Source organism: Pteropus alecto, unplaced genomic scaffold (assembly GCF_000325575.1).
Source record: "Pteropus alecto unplaced genomic scaffold, ASM32557v1 scaffold17, whole genome shotgun sequence".
Lineage (NCBI taxonomy): Eukaryota > Metazoa > Chordata > Mammalia > Chiroptera > Pteropodidae > Pteropus > Pteropus alecto.
In genome coordinates this window covers 5,076,957-5,102,530 of record NW_006440645.1, presented here as the reverse complement: position 1 = coordinate 5,102,530, position 25,574 = coordinate 5,076,957, and positions in this window count along the sequence as shown.

The following is a 25,574-nucleotide window of genomic DNA, read 5'->3' as shown; positions in this document are numbered from 1 at the left end:
TGCAAAAGCAATGGAGCCCCTGTAAGACAGTGCTTTCCAGGTCGCTATCTGGGAACTCAGAATGCTTCCGCGAGGTCCAAGACAGGCTGCAAGATTCAATCCATTATAATACCACTTTCATATCACTCACATTTGAAATATCTTAATTCCCTTCCCCTTCATCACAAACTTCATTTATTCTCATGAAATAGTGTTAACTCAGCAAAACTTCTTGCTTGATTTTTGTTGCAGAGGCTCATCCCCAAGACAGGGTTTTAGAAAAGTGAGGAACAAGAGGATGGGGGACCAAGAGTGGGAAAGAAAAAAGAAAGAAAATAAAATATCTTCCCTTTAAGATTAAGGTCTGATTCTCATTAGAACCATGTTTTTTTATTTCTTTTAGTCCTTGGAAACATAAGACCAGCAGTTATTTTAATGGATGATCTAATTCATGCCGCTGCCTCCAAGAAGAATAAAATCTAAACCATACAAGATAAATAATAGCCTACCCTATTCTTAAAATTGTCCAAAGAAAGAGATTCCACAATTTTCTGTCTCCAAATTCATATAAAGAACTTGTTTCTTGCTATTAACGTAAATTCTATTTTTTTACTTTCTTCTCTCTTCCTTCATCCCTCCCTCGTGCCCTCCCTCCCGTCTGTCCCCCTCCTTTTCTTCCTCCATCCCTGTCTCTGTCCTTTTTCTATTTCTGTTTATTTCCCCTCTTTTCCTTCTTTCCCTTCTTTTTTCTAACTGTCTCTCTTTCTTTTTCTCCACTTGTATTAGTCTCCTTAGGCTGTCATTGTTGTAGCCACCAGCCCCCGAAAGACACACGGACCACCAGAAATCAGTGAGTTATAGGAAACACGCTCTTTATTCAGCCAGCTGGGTCTGCCAGGGGTACGCAGACCCCAAATTAAGCAGCCCTGAAATGTAGAGGTACAGAGTTTTTAAGCCCAAAATCCTATTCTTCATTCTGTCTGAACACAAAGGTCTATTTTTCTTCTATTCTCTACCTGTCGACCCACAGGTCGGCTGTGCAAGCGGGGGTACAGAAGCAGAAAGCTTATTGTTAGAATGTTGTGTTCCTATGGGTGATAGCCTGTGTTCCCATGGGCGATAGCCAAGCAGTAATTTTCCAGCCAGCACACTATAATAAAATACTAAAGGCTGGCTGACTTAAACAACAGAAATAAGTTTTCTCACGGTTTTGGAGACTAGAAGTCAGAGATCAAAGTGCCATCAGAGCTGGTTTCTGGTGAGGCCTCTCTTCCAGGCTTATAGATGGCCACCTTCTTGCTGTGTCCCCATGTGGCCTTTTCTCTTTCTCCTTCTCTCTCTCTCCTTCCCTCCCTCCTTCCCTCTCTCTCTGTGAGAGAGAGAGAGAGAGCAAGGGAGCTCAGATCAGGTCCCCACCCTGTGACCTTATTCAAATTTAACTACCTCCTTAAGGCTTTATCTCCAAACAGTCACATTAGGGATTACACTTCAGCATATAAATTTGGGGAGATACAATTCTGTTCTGAACACTACTGTAGTCAGACATATCTGGATTCAAATTGCTGCCAGCTCCATGACTTCAGGCAAGTTGTCTAACTCCCTCAGCTTTAGTTTCCTATTCTGTAAAGAGGGAACAATAAAACCGAATATTGAGGGTCCTTCGTGACAATTAAATAAACAAATTGTTACGCACCAAAGCGTAATGGAAAATACATCGAATATCTAATAACTTTTGTCCTTAACTTACTTCAAAGTTATTATAATGACTTCTTTCAGCCTTTTCTTTTCCAATCTATATAGCCAAAACCTTTTTTCATCTCTTCAAAAAAGATGCTTGTTTAATATTTTCATAATTTCTTTTATTGACTTAACAAATACTGTTTTCTTCTTGTATGACATAAGCTATGCTAGGCATAGGCTATAGTGTTGAATGAGACAGTCTCTGCTCATGCAGCACACTGTCTAGATGAAGGAATTGACAATCAACTAATGAAAACACCAGTAATATGCAATTACAAGTCCGTTGAGAGGAGCAATTTTAGTTTATTGCGGCAGGAAGGTCATGATTATATGGGAGAAGGGGGCAGGGAAGGCCTCACTTTTGAGGGTCTTATTTTCTCACCTAGATCTTCTTTAAGTCTACAATTCAACTAGTGTTTGGAAAATGAAACCAATACCTAAGGCTAAAATACTTAAGGTGAATTAAAATAAATAAAATGAAAAATAAAAAGTCCCAGGATGTCTAGAACACATAAATCAGAACTAAAGCAGTAAAACCTTTGTTGGCCTGTGAGTGATTCACTCACAGACAGATCAGATTTTCAAAGAAATAGTTAAAATTCAATAGTTTAAAAAAAAAGAACATTAAGCAGAAAATAGGCATCTACTGAGAGAATCTTGTCAGAGAAAAGACTACAGTAATCTACCAGTACAAACAGTACAGTGAATAAGAAGACAAATATTTAAATCATACAGACATAATTGTAACTTATAAAATTATGTATTCATAAGAGAATTGCCAGTCCGGAAATCAGTGATATGTGAAACATGTGTTTATTAAGAATATTTTTAAAGTCTGTACAAATATTCTTTGTACAGAAAACTTGATGTGTTATTGTGCACTACCTAATGGACTAATAGATGATATAACCAAAAAATAATCCAAAGTAAAGATGATAGGATGTTAAAAAAAAGGGAAAAGAAATGAGAAGAAAAAGATAAAGATAAAATTCATATTAAAAAAACATAATTGTAACAGTCCATTCAATATGATAAGGCTATTTTCAGCTTTATGGTCATATTCACATTAACCATGCTTATTAATGAAAACAGGGATAATAATAGAAACATATAATTATTGAACAATTGATATGTTTCTATGTTTTTGTCCATTTAGCTATCAATCTGTATAGTAAAATCTTGGAGAGTTTGAGGAGATATAGATATTATAGATTATTTGCTATGGCCCTTCTTAATTTATATTAGAGGATATTGAATCTTAGACCTTTAAGTGGCCCCTGTACAGGCCTTGGAGTTTAGACTTTCATACCGCAGAATAACTTCCTCCCTCCCTCAGCTCAGAAGTCCCCTAATTTTCTACCCAGTGGTTAGACAAGTACCCTGACAATCATCAGTGAAATATTTACTTTTTTGCCCAGCAGTCCTGACAATCAAATACCATATAATTTCCTGAGATCTAGGCTATTCAGTTTCATCTTTATATCCATCGTATAGCAATATAAATAAATACTATGTTAACAGAATTGTACACGTGTGAAAACCCAAGTAAATTCTGAATGGTTGCTGGAGAGTCTGAAGTAAGAAGGAGGATGACTCTTTTTCAGAGAAAATAAAAATACTTGAGGTTAATACAAAATTATATTTCTAAAATAAATCTTCAAAAACATGAAAAATCACTAAGTACAATATTAATGCACATTCTGGATAATGCACACAATTGAAAATAATGCAAACAGAATTTTTATAAACAATATGAAATTTCTAATGGTTTAGTCAACAGTTTTCACTTAAAAGTATGTCATTAGTATTTTAATTATTATGTTAATGGTTGAACAAAGTTTAACAAATTTTGCCAGAATTTATTGTTTCTCTATTTTTGGATTTTTAAGATTCTATCCAAATGTTTTCTATACTTAAATAGATTTCTATACTAAAATAAAATTGCAAAAACACTATAGTTTTTTTGCTTTGATTTTAATAGACCACGTTTTTCTTTTTTAACTATAAAAAAAAATGCACGCTGAAGAAAAATTAAAAGACATAAACAAAAATATTTAAATCATACATATTCCCACAGTCCAAAATAATTACTAATAATTAATAATTTATCAAATGACTTGCCATTATCGTATGCATGCATATGAATGTTTATAGAGATACATATAACATAATTTTAAGAAATTTTAGCTTTGTTGGGGGGAGCGTACCATAAACAAATATTTCCAAGTTTAAAAAACTTCCTGATAAGCGAATTTTGTACTTGTCACTCATTTCCAGAGACCTAACACTTCTGTCAAGAACACAGGCTTCTAAAATTTACAAATAGAAAATTTCATATTATCAGATCTTTATAGCTTATTCTCAAGATTATTATAAAGAATGCATATTTTCTTGCTAATCTTCTTTAAACTGAAGAATGAAAATTTAAATGTCTTTATAAAATAAAAATTTAATTATACACACTATTTTCTCAGTTTTTTCACATAGTTCTGTATGCTGAATATTTTATATGTCATTTCTACAAATTATTTTATTAGTATTCAATGGCTATGTGATAATCTCTCAACAAGAGTCCTAAATTAGGTTTTTAGACATTATGAATTATTATGAATAATTCTGGATTAGCATCCTTGAGTTAAACATTTGTCCATATTCTTGATGGAATTCTCGATGTCTAAATGAAGTTCTGTGCATTTATACTACCTTCCTTATTTAAAGCATAACACATTTATTTTATTAATTAAGCATTAACATTCGACATTACACAAGCAACATCTTTCTAAATAGCCACAATATTTATACAATTAACAAATAAAAATTTATGGATTTAACAAATTAAATTTCCCCATTGCAAAACCACTTAATCAAATTCTTCAAAAATTTAATTAAAACTTTAAATCTAGCATACCCATTTCTCTCAAATGCTTTAAACACCATAATTAATAGAAAAAAGCACAAATATTATTACATGGAAAGGTTACAAACTTATTAATGTTAGGGGGATTTAATGTTTATTTTCATTATTTTAATTGTTTTTACTAACATTGGCTTTTTACATTTTTCTGGAGTTACCTTCCTAATAATGCAGTAATTCTACCAGACTCAAAAAAAATTCATACCATCTCAGAGTAGCCGATGCTACAGAATCCTCAGTGCCAACCTGTTGATTCTTGGTTGGGTAGGAATGTGAATGCAAGGTCTTGAAGCAATGCACATCTGAGCCTCTTAAACAGAAGTCTCTGGTGCTACCTCGTGGGACCTTTAAGTCTGTGCCTTTCACACAAAATTTAATTTTTAGAAGCTTGAGGCCTCTGAAGTGTTGCTGTAACTTTTAATTTTTTTTGACTGCCAAAACTAACTCATTGTTCTGCCCTATGCCATGTTGGTCTGGCTTGTTAGGATTATTGCAAACTTACCATGCCGTATCAGTATCTCATCACCATTTTCACCGACTGTGATGTTAGCTGTAAGGTTTTTGTAGATATCTTTTATCAAATTGATGAGGCTACTTTCTGATGTTAGATAGCTGAGGGTTTTTATTACAAACGAGTATTGAATTGTAGCAAATATTTTCACTCATTTATTGAGATGACTTTATGGTTTTTGTTTTTGTTTTTTTATCCTGATAATGATATATATTACACTGCTCATTTTTTAATGTTTTATGGATCTTGCATTTGTAAGATAAAACCAGTCAGTTTGTATTGACTCATAAGAGCCAATTGTTCAATTTTCAGAAAATCTGCTAGCCAGTTTTTAAATAGAGATATCGTTAAATATTAAATTATATGAACTTATAAATAGAATATATTAAAAACACAGAACTAAATATTATATTTTACTGTTACCTATGCTCTTGTTTATTTATATCTATTTTTTCCATATGATGGAAATGCAGTATAATAGCATGCTTTCCTGTTCTGGTTCAGTGATGCCACATAGCTTAAACTCTCATGCTGAGAATATTTATAGCATGAAAATAATGCTATGAATCAAAGTGTAGTTTACTGTTTTACTGATTGTCTATACTCATGAAAATGAGGGAGAAAAAGCTAATTGTGCTGATTTAACTTAAAAGTGTGTGTGTTTGTGGCCATTATATTATGAACAAGAGAAAAGTTGATCTAATTCTCTTCCAGTATTTGAAAACTATTAACTGATTCAGCAAAACGTTGCCTGAATGAGTAAAGTCCAACTATTTATTTTTTTATTTCACTTTCGTCTTACTGATTAACATTTCAACCAAAGTATCAACTAACATTCATGGTGAAACTGTACTTATTCATCAATTGCAACCATAAATTGTCTACAAATATAATTCATTGAAAATCAATAAAAGAATTTAATGAGACTAATTAGTTATCTGAAATTGACAATAACAAGTAAACCATACTTTATAATGTATATAGATCGTGTAGTAAATGTCCATTTTATCAGTAATTACATAATGAAGTCAATGAAGTCATGCACATGTATAGAAAGAGCATACTTTTTATCTTTTAAGATGTTAAGTATTTGCCAGCATACCACTGGTAAAACCCGATTCATCATTATGTACTACTGTTCTGTTAATGCAACTGGACTTTCTTGATTTTGGTATCATATTTATATTGGTCTAATGACATGAACTGGGAATATTACCCTTTTTATTTCTCTTAAAAGATTAAGTGACCTTGTTATTATTTCTTTTGTAAATGTACACTAGAATTAACCTGTCCAGCCACTAATGCCTGGAGTTTTCTTTGTGGAAAAGATTTTAATTATGGATTTAATTTCTACAATACATATCCATCTACTAACTTAAATTTTATATATCTTGTTGGATCATTTTTAGTAATTATTTATCAAAGAATTTGTCAATGTTATGTAAGTTAATAGCATCAACTTGCTCATAATATTCTTCTATTATCTTTAAGGTATAGAGTAATATCTATTTTATTCATTTTGGGGGATAAATTCTGGAGGGCCTTTTCTATTATTTTCTTGGTTAGTTTTCATTGGAATTTTTCAATTTTATTAATCTTTTTAAAAAAACAAATGCTTGCCTTTGTTGATTTTCATTTTATGTTTGTATTTTACTGATTTCTGCTTTTACTCTTATTTATTTTCTATCTACACTCCTTTCATTTGTCCTTTCTTTTCCAGTGTCTTGAGGTGAAAGCTTATCATTTAAAACCTTCCTGTTTTCTAATAGAAGTATTTAAATCTTTATATTTTCCTGTAATCACTTCCTTAGCTATTCCCATAAATTTCGTTATCATTCAGTTCACATTGCTTTAAATTTCTATTGTGCAATCATCTTTGACTTATGTTAGTCTTAAGTATGTTGTTTAATCCAAGTATATTCAAAGTATTATTTCATTTTCCCCCAAAGCTACTAGCTAATAGATTTATATCTTAATCGCAATAACATCTCAATACAAAGTAAATACACCATACTAAAGTAATAAGATATTACAATCTTTTTCAATTATCTAATTTTCTTAGATATTATTCATTTCAAATTTTTAGAAACTCTGTGAAATTTCAAGTCCAGAGATTTCAAAGAGCAATTTGAGAAAAAAGTGTTTATTGGCTAATAGTAGATATATTATATCTAGGTATGTCATATATTACCTTTCAAGTTAAAGAGCGCATATCTATAATAACACGCAAGATGTGCCATCTTCAAAGTAGCATCTCATTTAACCCTCACATCATTCTACATTTATTGTTTCCTACCTGTGAGTTACATTTATTGTTTTCTTCTGTTTTATTACCAAGAAAATTGAGATTTAGGGGAAAAAAGCGACTTTCTCAAGTGATAGATAGTAAATGACAGAACCAGGATTTACACCTGAGCCTTCTGAGTGCCACATACCTACAAACCATGTTGTGGTAAAGGTTACTCGAGATAATACGTGTAAAGCAGAGCGCCCACTACAGAGTGTGCGCTAAAAATCTGTTGTTGTTTTATAGGCATTCTGCCTTTTGTTTTTTCCAAAAGATGATTCTTTCCCAGAAAGCCATGAAGATAAATGCCTCAAGCATTTAAGTTGTTATTTTACTTAAATCCGTATATTTCAACTTTTTTCAGGCCCAGTAGTCGCTTCTTTTTTTTTTTTTTCCGAAGTACAGTATCCACAAGTGGAAATTCCAAATGTCACTGAATCTCTTTCAGTGTCAATTGCATGAAAGAGAACGATGGGAGGGAAAGCACAGTGCATCTCTCAGTCAGAAGACAAGATCGTTGAACATTTTGATTTGACAGAAAAACTCCATAAAATATCTCCTAGCGAAAATAACCTCTGAAGAAATTGTGCATGTACAAGAGATTTATGTCCCCAGTTAGACCAGTGGGGAAAAAGTAGCCCACAGCTGGGGACCGAATTGTGCCCTCCCCACATTCATATACTGAAGCCCTGGCTCCTGACATGACTGAGTTTGGAAAAAGAACTTTTAAGGAGGTAACTGAGATTAGATGAGGTCATGAGGGTGGGTCCCTAACCTGATGTGACTGTGTCCTTATAAGAAGAGTACCAAAAATATGCATGCACAGAGGAAGGACCATGTGAGGACACAGCTAAAAGGCGTTCATCTGCACAGGAAGGACAGAGGCCTCAGGGGAAACCAAACCTACGGACACCTTGATCTTGAACTTCCAGCCTTCAGAACTATGAGAAAATAAAAATCTGTCGTGTAAGCTGCCCAGTCTTGGGTATTGTGTTAAGGCAGCTGTAGAAGCTAATACACCCCCCAAATCTAAAGTACATTTGAAATTAATAACAGAAAATAGTTTGGTTGAGTAAACATACAAAATGGGTTTCCTGTTTTGGGATTAAGATTCCCTATCTTGTAATTAATCTTTACCATGGATAGATCTTTTGACAGGTCTCAGTATACAGATGATTTATGGCATAAGAATGTAGTAGCCAGGGACTTGGATTTGTGGCTAATTTAAATAATCAGTATTGACAAACTAACATTTCATCCCAATTCCTCATATATCTCAAAGCCTTGGCTTTTTTTTTTTTTTAAATCTTTAAGATATATTATTTTAACATGGATTCCCAGGTGCAGGATTTCTGATTTGAAGGATAAGTATATATTTCAAGCCTTGGCCATTACTGAAAGCAGAGTTATACAACCATTTAGACTGCTGAAACAAAGGGAAGATAGTTGGGCAGAAAATACTTTTCCTGGTGGCCAATGGCAAAGGGAAATTGTCAAGCTGTTCTCTATGTGTCCAGCCCAGCAGGTGGCCTGGCCTAAGGCTTCTAGGCTTCCACATTGTCTGTTTTCAAAGAGAACAACTCTCTTTTGCAAAGGGCCCCAAACTAGCAGAATTAGGCCCCTTTGATGCATCTACTTCCTCTGGGTCATATCTACCTCAGAAATTTTATGTACAGAAAGGAAAGAACAAAGAGGATATTCAGCTACAGGACAAGAATGAGATTTGTCACTTCCTTTTAGGTACCTTAAAACATAGCTGAATGGAGAAAGATTATGGGGCAGTAAAATATTGTTTTAAATATTCAGTGAATGAATAGTATGAGACATTTATCATAAAAATAACAGTGAGCCAAAGAAACAATTCTTTCACTGAATACAATTATATTACCTTTACTACCGCTGTGAGCTGTGAGCAATCTGCTAATAAATGGTGCTGTACTGGTCATAAACCTTTTTACTTGTTTGAATTTTCAAAAACTTTCCCTTCATAAAAGTAGTAATCATTTGTCACAAGCTTTATTGTTAACACTTGCCGCAATTTTTTAGAAAAAGTCATTATGGTTTAATCATCTAACTTTAAGTTTTTTTATGGTTAATATAGTTTTGAAAGTCTAAATCTTGAATGTGTTGATTTTATTCTTTAGGTCCAGAGAAAGCTATCACTTTTGTTATGAGATTCTAGTTTTCAGAGTCATGTCTGGGCAAGGTATGGATAGTATTTGGATTAGGTAGACTATTAGCCAACATACAAGAAGTAAAGAAGCTGTATGGTTTGTAATTAAAAAAAAAAAAAAATTGAGATCTACAGTTAAAAACCTTGGATTCAGATCCCAAAGCACTTGCTACCAACCAGATGGCATTAGAAAAGTTACTTCACTTCTTTGAACGTTCTTTGCCCATATATAAGTTTCTAGGATTGTGATGTCAATCTGCTGTGAAAACTTATCCATGTTTCGCTCATGGGAGAAAGCCTCACTAATGTGTTTGTTGAAGGAATGAAGTATATGCTGCTGAGGAGAAAGTGGGGTGAGCGTCTACCCTGGATCAAGAAGATGGGTGTTTGGCGAGGCAAAGCCACTAGGAAAGCTTTGCTACATATGACCCAAGAATCTCTGCAGAAAGAATTCCTCCTAAGAGAAGAGAAAGGCAGGTTCCTGAGGGGGCAGGACTGATCTCTCAGTGGGCATAGGAGACAAAGTCTGATTATATCTTTTCTGTCCATGAACTTGCTTCTCAATCTTAGCTGAAGAGTTGGCTATGTGGAAAAAAACAGACGAAAAATGGTGGTTCCTCTGAAACCCCTGTGAAACATTTATGCTCTAAGTGATGTTTGTATGGAATAAGTATGACATACGGAGAAAGAGACACTTTCCCCCACTTCTGCATGAAAAATAGCATGGTTACCATGCACAAATGGCTCCAGCAAATACAAGATTGCTTAGTACACCCACAGTTCTGCCCACCAGCAGCAGCAAAGGACATGTGACATAGCCCAATGAGAACATAGCTCCCCTGGCATAGATACTCGGTTCTCATGGTGGACTTCCAGCAAAGTGACTTACAAATAAAGCACTTCAGGCAAGTGGTCTTAGAAAAAGCACTGGGAACAAGTTCGTTACACAATGTAGTTTTCCAGATATTTTTCAATTCTGAGTCTCAGAGCCAAGACAGGTGGTAGGGAGCAGGGAACAGGCAGGCATATCCCACCTCACAGAGCAGTTATGCTCTCGATTTCTGTTCCTCAAATTGTCTTCTATGGAGCATTAATTTCCCACAAATTAATGATGGAAAATTTAAGAGTTTGCCAAAATGTTAAGAAAAGACAAGAGGTTAAAAAAAAATCAAGATAAATGATAGACCTAAAAGACAGAAGAATGGAGAGAAAATTAAAAATTTTAGCCATTTATGAATGGAGAAATGAGAATAATTTGAGCAGAAGGAATGAAAAATAATTAAGGAAGCTTATCTGAACTGAAAAATATTCTCTTTTAATATATGCTCTTACTATGTTCCCGGCACTCTGCTAAGTATTTTAGCTGAATTGTCTCATTTAATTCTCAAAATAATCCTCTGAGTTAGTTTGTATTAGTCGATTTTAAAGCAGAGGAAAGTGAACCATAGAATCATTAAGTAGGTACTCACTAAACTGCTCCTAGCACTACGTGACAGAGGAGAATATATTCTTCGTGTGTGTGTGTGTGTGTGTGTGTGTGTGTGTGTGTGTGTGTATTATGCATGAATATTGAAAGAGCTTACCATAGACTCCAGGAAAAATTATTTATATCCAGATATAATTCAGTCACATTTTCGTATGACTACACATAAAAGTAGTCAGAACTAGTATATTTATTATCAAAATAGTGGGCTGTCTCAGATGTCTTCTGTAAAACACAAAATACTAGAAAATAAATGGAGCAATAATTATGTAGTTTTGAGAGAAAAAGACAATAACCAATGGGTCTTTTGTATTTGAAGGCAACATACATGCAAAGAGTCATAAATATGTGACACAGGTAGTTTTTTAATATATGAGGACCTAGAGATGAATGAAAACTAAAAACTGAAGAATATGAATGATATATTTAAGAACAGTTAACCATATAGATGAATCTAAACAATTGTAAATCTAATTACAAAACTAAAATCACAGGTTTTAAAAGCATATTAAAATAGAAAATACATAATTTCAAATTTAATAGTTTAGTATTCATCTGGATTTAAAATAATAAAGTTTCATATGTCATGTGCAAAAAGTCTAACTCTAATTTTTTATAGCACAAATTTCTTAAAAGTTGCAGAGTAGTTAAAAGTTCAAGCCAGAGAAAGATTTATTAGTCAGAGGCAAAGGTTATGAAATCAATGCAGACAAAAGACATTTCAAGGTAAAAAATATATATGTACATATATTAATCAGGACAAAGGGGATTATCTAATACTGATAAGAAGAGATATAGCTATGTAAGTTTACAAGTAGGATAATATTTTTTAGAGATATACAAAATCAAAACTTACAAAATGAAATAAAATAAACTGACAAATATTATAGTGGCGACTTTAACATATATTTAAATCTTTTATGTTTTAAGTAGGTCCAAAATAAATGAAGACATAGATCTTTATATAATCTAAATAAGGTTGCTTAATAACAGATATGCATAAGACAGTACACTCCAAAGTGAATAAACTATTTACTGAGGTCCCATGGTACATTAAGAGATAATAGTCTATCACGGGAGAAAGAGGAAACCACAAATCCAAAAATGCTGAAAAAATACATATTTTCAAATAATACAGGAAAAATTTTAAAGTCATATATAAAATATTAACAACAAAATAGGCCGATACATATATTTAGAATTGAAAATAGTTCTCAAATAACTTGAGTGCAAAGGAAGTACATAAAATTACAGCTGAAATATATTTAGACACTAGGGTGTGAGTGCTACATTTCAGACGTATGGGTTACCTAAAGCTGTGTGGAGAGCTGAAACCATGTAAACGTTGGCTATTAAAGAACCCCTTGAATGGACAAATCCCTTGCAGTCCTGTTTCTGGCCCACTCTCACTCCCACCTCCCGCTGACTAGGTGATCCTCGTTGTTATAGGTAATGCCTTAACACCCGGATTTCCACTGAAATGTCATTTTCCCAAGGAAACCCCACCCTACTTCCCAAACCATTATCAGTTCTTGATTTTATATGTTTTCATACCATTATTTGTAATATATTTTATTTATTTTGATTACTGATTCATAAAACAAGAACAGGTTGCTATGAAAAAGGAGCAAGAAAAAGAGTCAGTAGAAAACTACTGCTACCAAAATGTAAAAGTAAACACAAGGGCTAGAAGATATGTTTGGGGGACTCGCTTGCAACAAAGAGCAAAAGGACGAAGCAAAAAAAAAGAGAGAATTCAATTCAGTTCAAAAATTTAACAGTTAAGAGACCCTGAAAGAGGGAAAAGAAGAAAAAGGGTGGGGGAGAGGGCTTTATTAAAAGAATAATAAAACTGAAATTTTCCAAAACTGAAGAGAATAATTGATCTTACACTTAAAGTATTAGATGATTTCCTCTTGAGGAAAAAGAATTTTCATTTTATTTTTATTGTTCTGTATGATTTGATTTTTTTTCTCACACAAGATTAATTTTTAAAGTTGATTTTATATAAATTTGAAAACAACATGAATAAGAACATTAAAGATGAGATGAAAATTATGTACAGGAACTTTTTTGTCTTTTTGTATTTTTCAAAAAACTTTTTAATATTTTCCAAGACGGTGCTTGGAAATTCCTGCCTCTCTCCCCTGCTCCAGTCCAAACACTCACCGTTCCCCTGAGCTCGGAGGGGCTCCAGAGCTGTGGAAGCAGGCAAGACCTGGGCAGAGCCTGCACCAGAGTGAGGCGAGTGAGGCCCTTACCTCAGGTATAAAAGTTAAGTAAGTGCCAAAAACTCAGTAACCATGATACCTAATGGTTAATGCATATTTAAAAAAATAATAACGATTAGCACTTCAAATCCATGCTGAACAAAAATATCAAAAATTTTAATAAAGACGTGATTAGTATTACTGAATTTTCTTTTTGCTTCAGGTTCCAATAGGGTTCAGCACAGCATTGCTGGTAAACATGAATGAATTTTAAAACCTGTGGTGTCTCAGTAATGGGTTCAAGCTCATTACTTTCCTCACCAAATGGGCCTGAGGTGAAGGTCAGAATGGAGTACATCCTGGAGGGAGACTGGTCTGAAGAGATCTGTGGCCCCATGAGAGGAGGCAGGGTGCCGCCCCTTCCTGAGAGTTTGGTGAAGAGCCTGCTCCTGTGTGTGCCTCTACACACACTTTCATAGGAGTCTGGGTGGGTTGATTGAGGCAAGAAGAGTGTGAGCACTGGCAGCTATGAAGAACGAGGAACAGAGAGACTTCCTCAAGGGGCCTCAACAGTACACTGACCCATTCCTGACCAGCACATCACCTGCCTCAACAGAATGGATGGCTACCAACAGCCACAAGGTGTCGGCCACTCATGGATCCAGCACTACTACGCCCGATGCATAGGCAAAGAGCACCTAAGGGGACCTAGGTGATCTTTGCGATGCACCAAAGAGGACACAGTAGCCAGACAGAGGGAGAACTAGCACAGACCCTGAACAGGAATCTCATACTGTCGGAGGAACTGTTGAGATGTTGGAGGAAAGAGAAGACAATTGGCCCATAAAATAATAACAAAAACACATAAAAGTTAATGACAGCATGTGCGCGCACGCGCGCACACACACACACGTTCCAACCTTTCTGGGACTTAGAAAGCAACAATATGATTTTTAAATTTAAAGAAAATGGTGGTGAACTAAAGAGGGAACAATTAAAATGAAACTGAATGATCAAGTTGGGGAGAGATCTGATCATGTAGAGGAAGAAATACAAATATATGGCAATCACACAGGAAAATATTCAAGAATGTGATGACAGATTCAGGAGCACATGACTACTGTGTTGATAGATATCCACAACTGGATAACTGACAGATCAGGCACAGAATCAAATAAGTTGTGTCTAACTAAAGGGTAGAGAAGAACGTCAGAAGAAGCAAGAGTATACAGCAGAGAGATCAGTAACATTCTCCAAAGAAGATGCAAACCTCCTGACCTCTGAAGGTCTTACTAAAGCCTACACAGTTGCAGTTAATGGCATCTGAGTGAGTCAAGTTCACATCAGACTGTCTGAGAGCACACCTATTCTCGCCTAGGCCTGGCCTGATATGCATAAGCCTAAAGCATTCCAGGAAGGACCTTGTCTGGCATGCCGGAGACCTCTTCACCTGTGCTGAGTGCACCTCATCAGTCTTGAGGCACACGGTGCACGCACAGTATGATGGCTTCAGCACCACACTCCATACTCTGGCTTGAAACAGCTTGTCACACATGTTCACGGCCACCACAGATCTAACACAGCTTGAGCGCATCACCTCCTTGAACACTTTGCAGTCACCCAGGGGTTTCTAGGAGACCCCAGCTACAGGGCCCATCCTGCAATGAGACCTAAAATAGGAAAGTGGGAGTTTCGGAAGGAGAAAAAGCAACAGCTCTTGGAAAGGAACTCATTAAGCCAATAACGTGGTAAATGTTCTCTGAGCAGAAGAAAGACTTGAATTTTCCTATTGGAAGGGCTCACTGAGTTCCAGGAAGGGCTCTTCAGAAAAGGCACATGTTAATGACAACATATATCCTGATACAGTTTCTGAATTCCAAGGAGACATCTTAATGAACTTCCAAACAGAAGTGGTTCTTTGCAAGAAAAAAAAACGATTACATGTAGCACTGAAATTCTTGTCTGTAACACAGGAAGTAAGAAGAGAATCGATCATCTGCCAATGTGTGTGTGCACTGGGTGGGGGGAAGTATGTGTGGATGTGCATATGATGCAGGAGTGGGCGAATCCCTGGGTGGAGACTCGAGTCCTACACCAAGAGAGGGAGGGTCCTTGACTGTGCGCAGGAAAGAATTCAAGTGTAAGCCAGAGTCAGAGACAAAAGGAAAGCTTATTGGAGAAGGAACGACGCTCCACAGATAGAGCTTGGTCTCTTCTCAAAGAAGAGAGTGAGAAAGACTCTGGATGTTCAAGGAATTCAGTTCATATGTGGTTCTTAGTTTCTATGAATTACAGTTTAAAGGCTTTGTTTCTACATTCTTCTTTGTTGGTATGGGTTGCTTCATGAAAGGTATGGCCATGCAGCATTAAAGGCGTGTTAGTAATCTCAGCCTTTGTTCTATAGGTTCCCTGTGGCCTGGCCCTAAGGGATAAATGGTTATTTTGTGGAGGGCACAACTTACAGTCAGTTTTCCTGTTCTCCTTTAATGGTATGGGTGTCAACATTAAAGGTATGGGTAGATAGTTGAGATCTTCCTTTGTTCTGTAGGTTCCTTGCGGTCTGGCTGTAGGGCTGATCAGCATGCCGTAGGCAATGAATACAACATGGTTAAACATTTAGTCAATTTCTGTAGTTCTTATGCCTCTTCTTTGTATTACAAAATTATAAAGATTCAAAAAGTATAAAAGTGTACTCTATTGGAAGCAATTACTAGACAAAGGATCCTAACCAAACCAAAATATCAGAACAGAAACCCCAAGATAGGAGAAGACAATAAGAGAGAATTACTGAGAGCATGAACTCTGAAATTAGGGGTGGCTATGTTTAACTAAGTTCAGGCCATTAGGGTACAAGAAATTAAGATGTGCTCAAGTTCTGTGTCATCTTTTTAGAGGAAGTTACTTGCCCCAGGCCTCATCTTTCACTCTGCTTGATGGCTAGGAAATGGCAAAAGTTAGAGCAAACTTGAAAAATGTATGTTGAGGATGAGAGAGTCACTCTATTAACCAGCAGCTGATCACATCTGACTGTTAAGTGATAGTGTTTGATCCTCTGCACATAAGGTCCCTTTGAAACAGCAGCTTAGCTCAACTAATACATTAGGTTTAACCATATGAAATTGCTGTTGTTCATTTAATACTTGTTGACCTTGGTGAAAATGTCAATTTTATGTAGTTTAATCTAATTTCTATTTCATAAATCAGTTGAATTCCTTTATTATAAACTCAAAAGGCTCCCAGTATGTCCCACTGTTTTCCTCAAGGAGGAAATAATAAGGCCCTAAATCAACTTTATACTCGCAGGACGGAGAATTTCTTTGTAAATAAGTGATTGAACAAAAAAAGTGATGAGAAGGAGGATTACTATGATTATGTTCTGCCAGAGGGTATAAAAAGTTAAGACAGGAAGCCTCTGAGAAATGCAGAGGGAGGGGGCTTACAGAAATGACCGAATCAGCCAGTTATAGATTAGTCACATCCTATAGATCTCTGAATGGCTTTCTGGAAACTCTTGTCATACCTACAAGAGAAACGATCTGTAAATAGATAGGACTGGTGGTCCAGAAATTCCTTCCCCCTTGCAAACCCCACCTGAAACTCCCCCTCCCCATCCTGAGTCAGGAGATGCACGTAGAACCTCAGACAAGGGAATCACTCGCCCCTTGCATGGATGCTGCAGGATATCTAAGCTGTACAAAATCTAACCAAGGGGAGCTTGTGCTTTGGTGCTGTTAAAAGCCCCACACACTCCGCTGGCAATAAATTCTCCTTCCTCTAACAAAGTTGTCTGAGCATCCAATTTCCTCCGTAGAGTGTCGCTTCCTGCAACAGAGTAAGGCTTAGAGGATTCTTTTCTTTCTCATATTTGCTTCCAGAGTAGTACAGGTGTTTTTGTACGTATCTTTGTGTTGTCTGTTCTTTCTCTTTGTTCTGCTCATGTGAATTTTTTTCCATGTATGCTTATTTTTCATTATGCGACATGCTCTTTTTTGTTGTTGTTTGTTTTTTTTACTTTGTGACAATTTTTAAAGCCTAAGATGACGGTAGATTCCTCCAGAAAGTATTCACATTTGCTTCTGCCAGATACTTTGGAATACCAATCATTTTAAAGGTTAAAGAATCATTTATAATTAAGTTCACAGTTTTAGTTGTGTCTGATAACACAGGTAGTATTAATTGGTACTGCAAATCCATGAGAGAGCTGGCATGGGGTTACAACTTCTCAGGGAGTTGTTTTCTCCTCTAGCTTGCCTCAGAGTTGAGGCAGATTCTTTGCATTTTTCTGGGGGGTAAAAAGAAAAGGAAATAGTTTAATTACTCTTCACCCTTATCCTGAAGACATAGCTTTTGGCTTCTGCTCTTTCCTGGGCAGGGCTGCCCCTTGACTCTCCACTCCAGGAAGAGCCTGAGCCTTGAATCCAGCCCTTTCTGTCCCAGTGCAGATCTCAAAACTGAAGGTTAAGTTCATCTCATTCAACAAAGGCCTTCAAAGTAAAAGTGGCTTCAGTCACTGACTTACTGCTCCCAGTTCCTACCTTTGATTAGAAGTGTTCTGAGAATTCTTCTTATCTTATTTGGTTATTTGATGATTTTAGGAATTTTAAAAAATATACTTTACCCAGCATTTTTACTTTTCAGTAGGAGTGCTATTTTAAATAACTTATTCATATTGTCAGTAATTAAGGTCATCGATAAGTGTAAAAAATATTTTCAATATTAAATTTGCAAACGTATCAAGGGAATTAGAGATGGATTTATCTGGCACACTGATGCTTACTTCACCTGCCTCTACCTCTCTCCCCACTATTTTATTTATATTCTCTAATTTACATGGGACTGATGAGCCAACTTGAACCATGTACTCAAAATGCAAATAGTGTTTTTTGAATTAAAATTCTAATGGCGCTTGATTTCCAGTCATTTTATTTGATACCTGAATATCTCTTCTCTGTAGCAAAATATTCCTTGATATCAAAATAAATTTTCAAAACTGTGTCAAGTGCATTTTGCTTGATGATTAATATCTTTCAAAGACAAGAATTTGACAAAACATATGAGGTAATTATAACAGGAAAAACAATAAAATGAGTATATATCTCAAGCCATAAATACCAAAGAAAATGAGGATCCTCTTCTCAAAAATTTGTAGTGCAAAGTTAGATATTAGTCAATGATCAGGAATGCAAAATAACCCCGGTCTTTCTATGAGTACAATGTGAAGTTGTAGTATTTGCACGCCCTGTTTGTATCCTTTCTCATTAGTTCTTCCTTTGAGAACACTTACAAAAGAAATTCTTCGTACGTGATGTCTCCTTCATGGGCTCTTAAAAGTATTGGCACGATACATGCAGAATGTACCATGAAACATTCCTTTGTATTGTACACAGTTTCATGGGAAAGAACTTATGCAAATTATAGTCACAGACAAAACATATCCTGGTGACATCATGAGATCACTGAAAACTTTCCAACACTAAAAAAAAAATCTTTCTTCCATCTTTACCCTCCCCCACCAGTGGCAACAGGCACATCCAGCTGTTGTTTTTACAGAAGGGAGTCTGTTGCAGCACCGCCCTATTTTTGCTGGTCTCATCCTCCAGCATATTTTCAGAGGGCTAAAATCAGCTCCTCATGTTATGGTCTAGGCTGGAGTGCTTTGTTCTATAACTCCTTTCTGATTAAGATTTTCAAGAAGTTAGTAAAATAATAAACAAAGAATTTAGAGCAAATGTTGTTAAGGAATACACATATTCTTGCTTCCCATCCTGACAAAATACTAAACAGTTTCAAGCTGTTATAAAAATGGATATATAATTAAAATCATAAGCCAAATAAATTAGAACCATTAAGAATTTCATCATAATAAGATATATCAAATTCAAAACAAGATTTTAAAGTGATTTTGTTAGGAAATTGAAAATGTCATACTTCCTAGCTTCATCTTTGTGGTTTTAAACAAATTATTTTGGCCAATGCAGATTTAAAAGAGTGAACGCAATTTTCTTCTTAGAGGAAAGTATTCCTACCAGTGCCATCACTATTATAGTACATAGAAGATTTTGTTACCTAGTAACAAAATCTTCACCACTTTGACCCAAAATCCCGAAGAAAATTAGTAGAAATGCAGAGAAATGTTTTCTGATTATATGACCAGGTAGTTGGTACTGCACCTTCCCAGGCACAAAAGAAATTTCTGAGCTCCCCAGAGAAGAGGCCACAGGCACCTGACACAGTGTCTGGCAGTTACAGTTTTGCAATACATGTTCATCACATAATAACACCCTACTTTGAATATGTAGGCTTCTTGGAGAAATAGGTAAAATGTAGAGGTTCATGTTATTTTTCTGTAATCTTTTGGCATGAACAAAACCTCAGTCTGAAATAACGTCTGTTGTGCAAAGATAATTTTAACTAAATATATATTATATAATAATTAATTAGACTAAAATTCAGGAGGAAAATTTCTAGTCCAAGCCCCTGAGTAGGGACATTTCTTTAAAGAACAGCCATAGCGATAGCTTATTACCAACCTGTTGAAGCTGAGTGGGTCGATGACTGGTGGGAATACCACGAAAAATGAATAAAAGTAAGGTTAAGCCTTTGATGTTCCTTTGAGCCTTCAGTCAATTTTTCTAACTTTTGCTGGGTTTCTTTCTCTGTACAATTAGAGAATTAGAATTAAATTGGTGGTTTTCCAGTTTTTTTAGCCATGCGACAGTTATTCAGAATGTCTTGATAGAAACCCTCACACGGCGGAGCTACTGTGCTTGAAGCATCGCCATGCTCAGAGCCTGGCTGCGGGTCCTGCTTCCCCGTGGCGGGGGCTGAGGATGCTCAGAACCCAGTTTGATAAGTCACATGGTAGGCAATGAAAAGAGACAATACACATTTATAATTTTAGAAGAAAAGAAGGAGGAGGGCAGGAAGAGAAAATGTGTGCCCGGTTAGTGCCTATCTCCAAGTTTAAAATGCTGCCATAAGTTTATCCTTTTATAATATTTTGAAACAATGGTTGAAATTTTTTATTGTCACTTTTTATAAATTACATTTTCATAAAATGGAACTGGAGGATTTTCATATTCTCCAAGTTGTAGTGGTTTCTTCATATCCATCCCAAGGAAGTAGCTGTGATAATACTGCTTGGTGCCAACCAACATCTATTCCTCCCTCTTCCTTTCTGGCAAAACTCTGACGTTTTTCAGGATGACAATGTGCCCAGTTAATACTAATCACTTCCCAGACTCTCTCGCATGTTGATATGGTCCATGTGGCAGAATTCTGGCCAATGAGATGAAATTAGAATACTAGGTGGGGGTTTCATGAAAGCTGTTGTGTTCTTGATTTTAAAAAGACTCATTTGTGATTAATTTGTTGAATGAATTGGTGGCATATATCCTTTGCTCTCCAGCCTTCTTATTTCTGCATGGACTGTGGGCATGATGCTAGAGGCACATCAGCCACCCTGCAACCATGAGAACAAGAGTCATAACCTCCAGATGACAGACAAATGGAAAGAGCCTGGGTCCCAAAAGGCATTGTAGATCTACCACACTAGCCATGTTCTAGGTGAGAAAAATAAACCCTAACAATTTAAGGGAGACTCAATTCCTAACTGATATAGAAGTCAAGCTTTTCTCTACCCTCCTTCCTAGGAAAAAAAAAAGTCCTTGGGTGTGCTAAGATAGCGCCACTGAAACCACTGGTTAACAACTTCTGAGTTACAGAACCAAAGCCGGTCGCTGAAAGATGACAACACTCAGCCTTATATGGAAGGAAGTCAGAGTTGAGTGAGGCAGAGATAGACAAAGACAAAGGGATCCAGGTAGGTTGTGGGGGAAGATGGCAGTGGGGGCAGTGACCAAGACACAGTTGTGTATGGAGCCCCGTAAAAGAGACTTCAGCAGGGGTCCATAGATTTTGGACACTAGGAACTGTGGCTGGTCAAGAAACAGTGAAAGCAGCTGTGAGCACATCTGTAGGCGAGGGAATGGGTGACTCAGATGAGCATAGGGAGTACGAGTAGAGCGACTGCTTGAGGAATGGTCGAAAAGCAATAAAGGAGGTATGTTCAGTAAGTAGCACAAGGAATCAGGGAGAGGACAGGAGCCTCCAGTTATTACGGATTTAGACCTATTCCTGGGCCCTTAATAGTAGAACTTCAAGATTCTCATGTGATTATGGAAATTGAGTTTTCAATTAGGAAATTAGAGGAAGCCTCAGAGAAAACTAAAATAGATTTTTTTTTCAAATTAAAGGAATGTGATACATCCTTCACCCTAGAAGAAATTCGTACATATTAGGCTCAAACATGTAACATGTAATTACTTTTATTTGCAAAGGAAATGTAGCTTTCTTATTTCTCTTTAATCCAGCTATCATCTCGCTGTCCTGTGCAGCCTCCCTGACAGTCAATTGTTGGATTGATATTAATTATCTAGACAATGCTACTTCATGGAATTAGCTTAAATTACTGATTGGTCTTTAACTGTTTCAAATTCCCTAGTGCCTGGTCAGGTGTCTGTACAGCTTTGTCATTGCCAGTAATTCTTTGCTCTTTTTATTCTTTTTGATCCAGAGTATAAAACATGTGCTTTTTGTATGAAATATAATTCAGGAAAAGTACAAATGTTTACTAGCTTTATTCTATTCAGAATAAATACAGCTTTTTTTTTTTTAATTTACTCCCGGAAAATGTCGAATCTTCCACTATGTATACTGTCTACTTTATTCAATGGAAAAATTCCATTGAGAAGAGTGACAGGGCTTTCATGCATCATAATGTATTTAGCATTTTATTTGAGAATGAAAACATGAACACCGTGATGTAATATATATGTATGTTATATTGTATGTTATTTTATTATACATATATATGTAATTCCATGATTATGATTATATAACAACTTCCCATAGTCATAGAAAAAAATGGAAATAAATTCATCAGATTTTTTTTCTGATGAATATAAGGCATTTATATTTCCTATTTTACTTGGCATCAGGCTTGGTAAGTTGTATGTTTTAAGGAATTTGTCAATTTTATTTATGTTGCCAAAAGTTATTCATAAATTCACATAAAGTTATTCATAGTATTGCTTTAAAATCCTTTCAATTTCTATAATATCTATAGTAATATTCCATCTTTCTATCCTGATACTAGAATTTTGTAATTTCTCTCTTTTTATCTCTATTCATCTTACTAAAATTTATAAATTTCATTAACATTTTCAAAAACTGCCCTATAGTTTTGTGAAATTTTTCAGTTCTCTTTTCTATGTCTTTGATTTTTGCTCTTAATCGTTATTCTACCTTTTGAATTTAATTTTCTAATTTTTTTCCGGCTTCTTAAAATAATCTTATGATTATTTAAGGTAATTACAATGGCTTCTTAGTGAGGAAACTTAGATCGTTAATCTTAAGCCATTCTCCCTTTCTGATATAAGCATTTAAAGGTACAAGTTCCCCTCTAAGTATTATATTAGGTGCATGCCACAAATTTTGATATGTTTATTTTCATCAACATTCAGTTCAGAATATTTTAGAATATTTTAATGATCTCTTCTTTGATCCATAGGTCATGCAGAAGTTGGTTGTTAAATTTTCAAATATTGGAACTTTTCTAGATATTCTGTTGATTTACAACTTAATTCCATATGGTCACAAAATATAATTACTAGTATTATCTAGTCCTTTGAAATTTATTGAGATTTGTTTTATGGTTTTGTACATAGTACATCTATCTTGGTTCATAGTTCATGTGAACTTTAAAGAATGTAAATTCTGAACTTGTGTTAAATGTTCTATAAATGCCTGTGAGGTAAAGATGTTTGATTGTCATAACGGTCAGTTTTATATGTCACTTTGACTGGGCTAAGGAATGCACTGGTGGCTGGTAAAGCATGGTTTCTGGATGAGCCTGTGAGCATGTCTCTAGAAGAGATTAGAATTTGAATCAGTGGACTGAGAAAACAAAATCACCCTCACCAGTGTGCCATCCAATCGTTTGGTGACCCGAACAGAACAAAAGGCAGAGGAAAGGCAAATTTGCTTTCTCTGCTTGAGCTGAGACATCCATCTTCTGCCCTCAGTGTTCTGCACTTTCTGTTCTCAGGCTTTGGAACTCAGACAAGAACTTACGCCATCAGCCACCACCACTTTCTCCACTCCATCTCAGGCCATTAGAAGTGGAATGAATTCACCAGCCTTCCTGGTTCTCCACCTTGCAGACAGCAGATAGTGAGACTTCCTGGACTCTATAACCATGTGAGCCAGTTCCTCTAATAAATCTCTTCTCTCTCCCCCAAACCCCATCCCATAGGTTCTGTTTCTCTGGAGAACCTCGAATAATGCAATAATATTATTTAAATTTTCTCTTTTCTTACTGTGATTACTTTTGCTCAATTACTATAATTACTGGGAGAGGTATGTTAAAAATCTCCAAATATGATGTTGATTTGCCTGTATCTCCCTTTTAATCTACCGATTGTCACTTTATATATGTCAATCTGTTTTTAGGTACCACACATTTAAATTAGTTATTTCTGATGTATTCACCCTTGTGACTGATGTTACTTAGTTATTCAGCTTTATTATTAATTGTATCTACATGTATATAATTTTTTATCCTTTTTACTTGCAAATTATTCATGCCTTTTTTGTTAAAATGCATCTTTTAGAGACAGCATATAGTTGGGTCTTTCTGCTTTATACAGATTGACAGTTTCCCTTTTAACAGGAAAACTTAGTTCATTTACATTTAATGCAACTGTTGATACGGTTAAATCAACATTTTGCGCCTTTTTTATCTTTTTTTTCTCATGTTTTTGTTGTTGCTACTCATTTGCTTCTTTCTGCCTTCTTTTGAATTAATCGGTTATTTTTAGTATTCCATTTTTATTTCTCTACTGGCTTTTCAGTATATCTCTGCGTTTTTTTTAGTAATTGCTCTAAGAATTACAATATGTATCTTTAAGTTATGAACTGAGTCAATATTGAACTACTTTATATATAACATATAGGAACTTTGTAACAATAATTCAGTTTACCACTTTATGTTCGTATGTTTATTGACTTAATTTTTGCTTTATGTTTTCATATATCTTTCAAAGCAGTTGTATTCCACCAAAAGCTAGTTTGCCTCCCAGGAGATATTTCACAATATTTAGAGACATTTTTGATTTTCACAACTGTGAGAGAGACACTGCTGACAGCTAATGGATAGAGGCCAAGGATGCTGCTAAAAATCTGACAGTGTACAAGACAGTCCCTCAAAATAAAGAATTATCTATTACAGAATATCTATAGTGTGAGACAGTGAAGTTTAAACAGATAGAGCTTACTTCAGTTACTTAGATTTTCAGCTAATAAAGGACATTTCTTTACCATAGTCCAAGTTCCTCCAAACACCACATTTATATGCAAACCTAAAGTGTTAAACTCTCTAAATTCATACTAAGTACTTTTAGCCGATGATCAATCACCGAGTTTATTGCATGAATTAATCATATTGTGCAGCTCCACATGAAGCATTTAAATGCAACTGGAAAGGAGCCAGAGCCGAACAAGGGGTCTGCCTGACCAGCTGTCTTCCCTCCCCTTCCCCTCTTGGTGTGCAAATACCATCCCAGGAATCGTTGTTGGGGTGTCTTCCTTCACGAGAGAGATGAGAGGGGAACATAAAACTCTAACAAATTATACTTGCACATTAAATAAACCCTAATAATTTAAACCCTTTTCTACAGAATTATTACACGTTTCTTAAAGTACGATGTATGGTCGTTTTTCAAATGATCTTTATCAGCTTTATTAGACATACTGATAAAATGACAAAAATTTCAACTTTGACAAAGAACACAGGATTTCAAGCTAGGTCTGGGTATGAAGCTCTAGATCTATCACTTTCTAAATTCACAATACCGTCCTCCCAGCCCTCCTCCAAGCCTCATCTTATTATCATTTTTTTAATCTGTAAAATGGAGATAATACCTATCTTGTAAGGTGGTTGAGAAACCACCGCGTCTAATGCAAAGAAAGAATTTAGCGAGTCTCAGGCCTTGTTCTGTCTCGGAAACTGGTTTGTCGGCCCTGTGACTTGGCACCGCTGCATGAAGCATATGCCCCTAGTAAAGTGGAGCCTGTGCTGAGCTATGAGCTGCAGGGGACCGCACTCGTGTCCCTAGACACTCCAATCAGCACTGCTGAAAAAGGGGCCAGATGCACCCTGTCACAGATGACTCGTTTCAGTTAGCTCGCGGTGAGCCTGGGATGGTGAGGGGCAGCC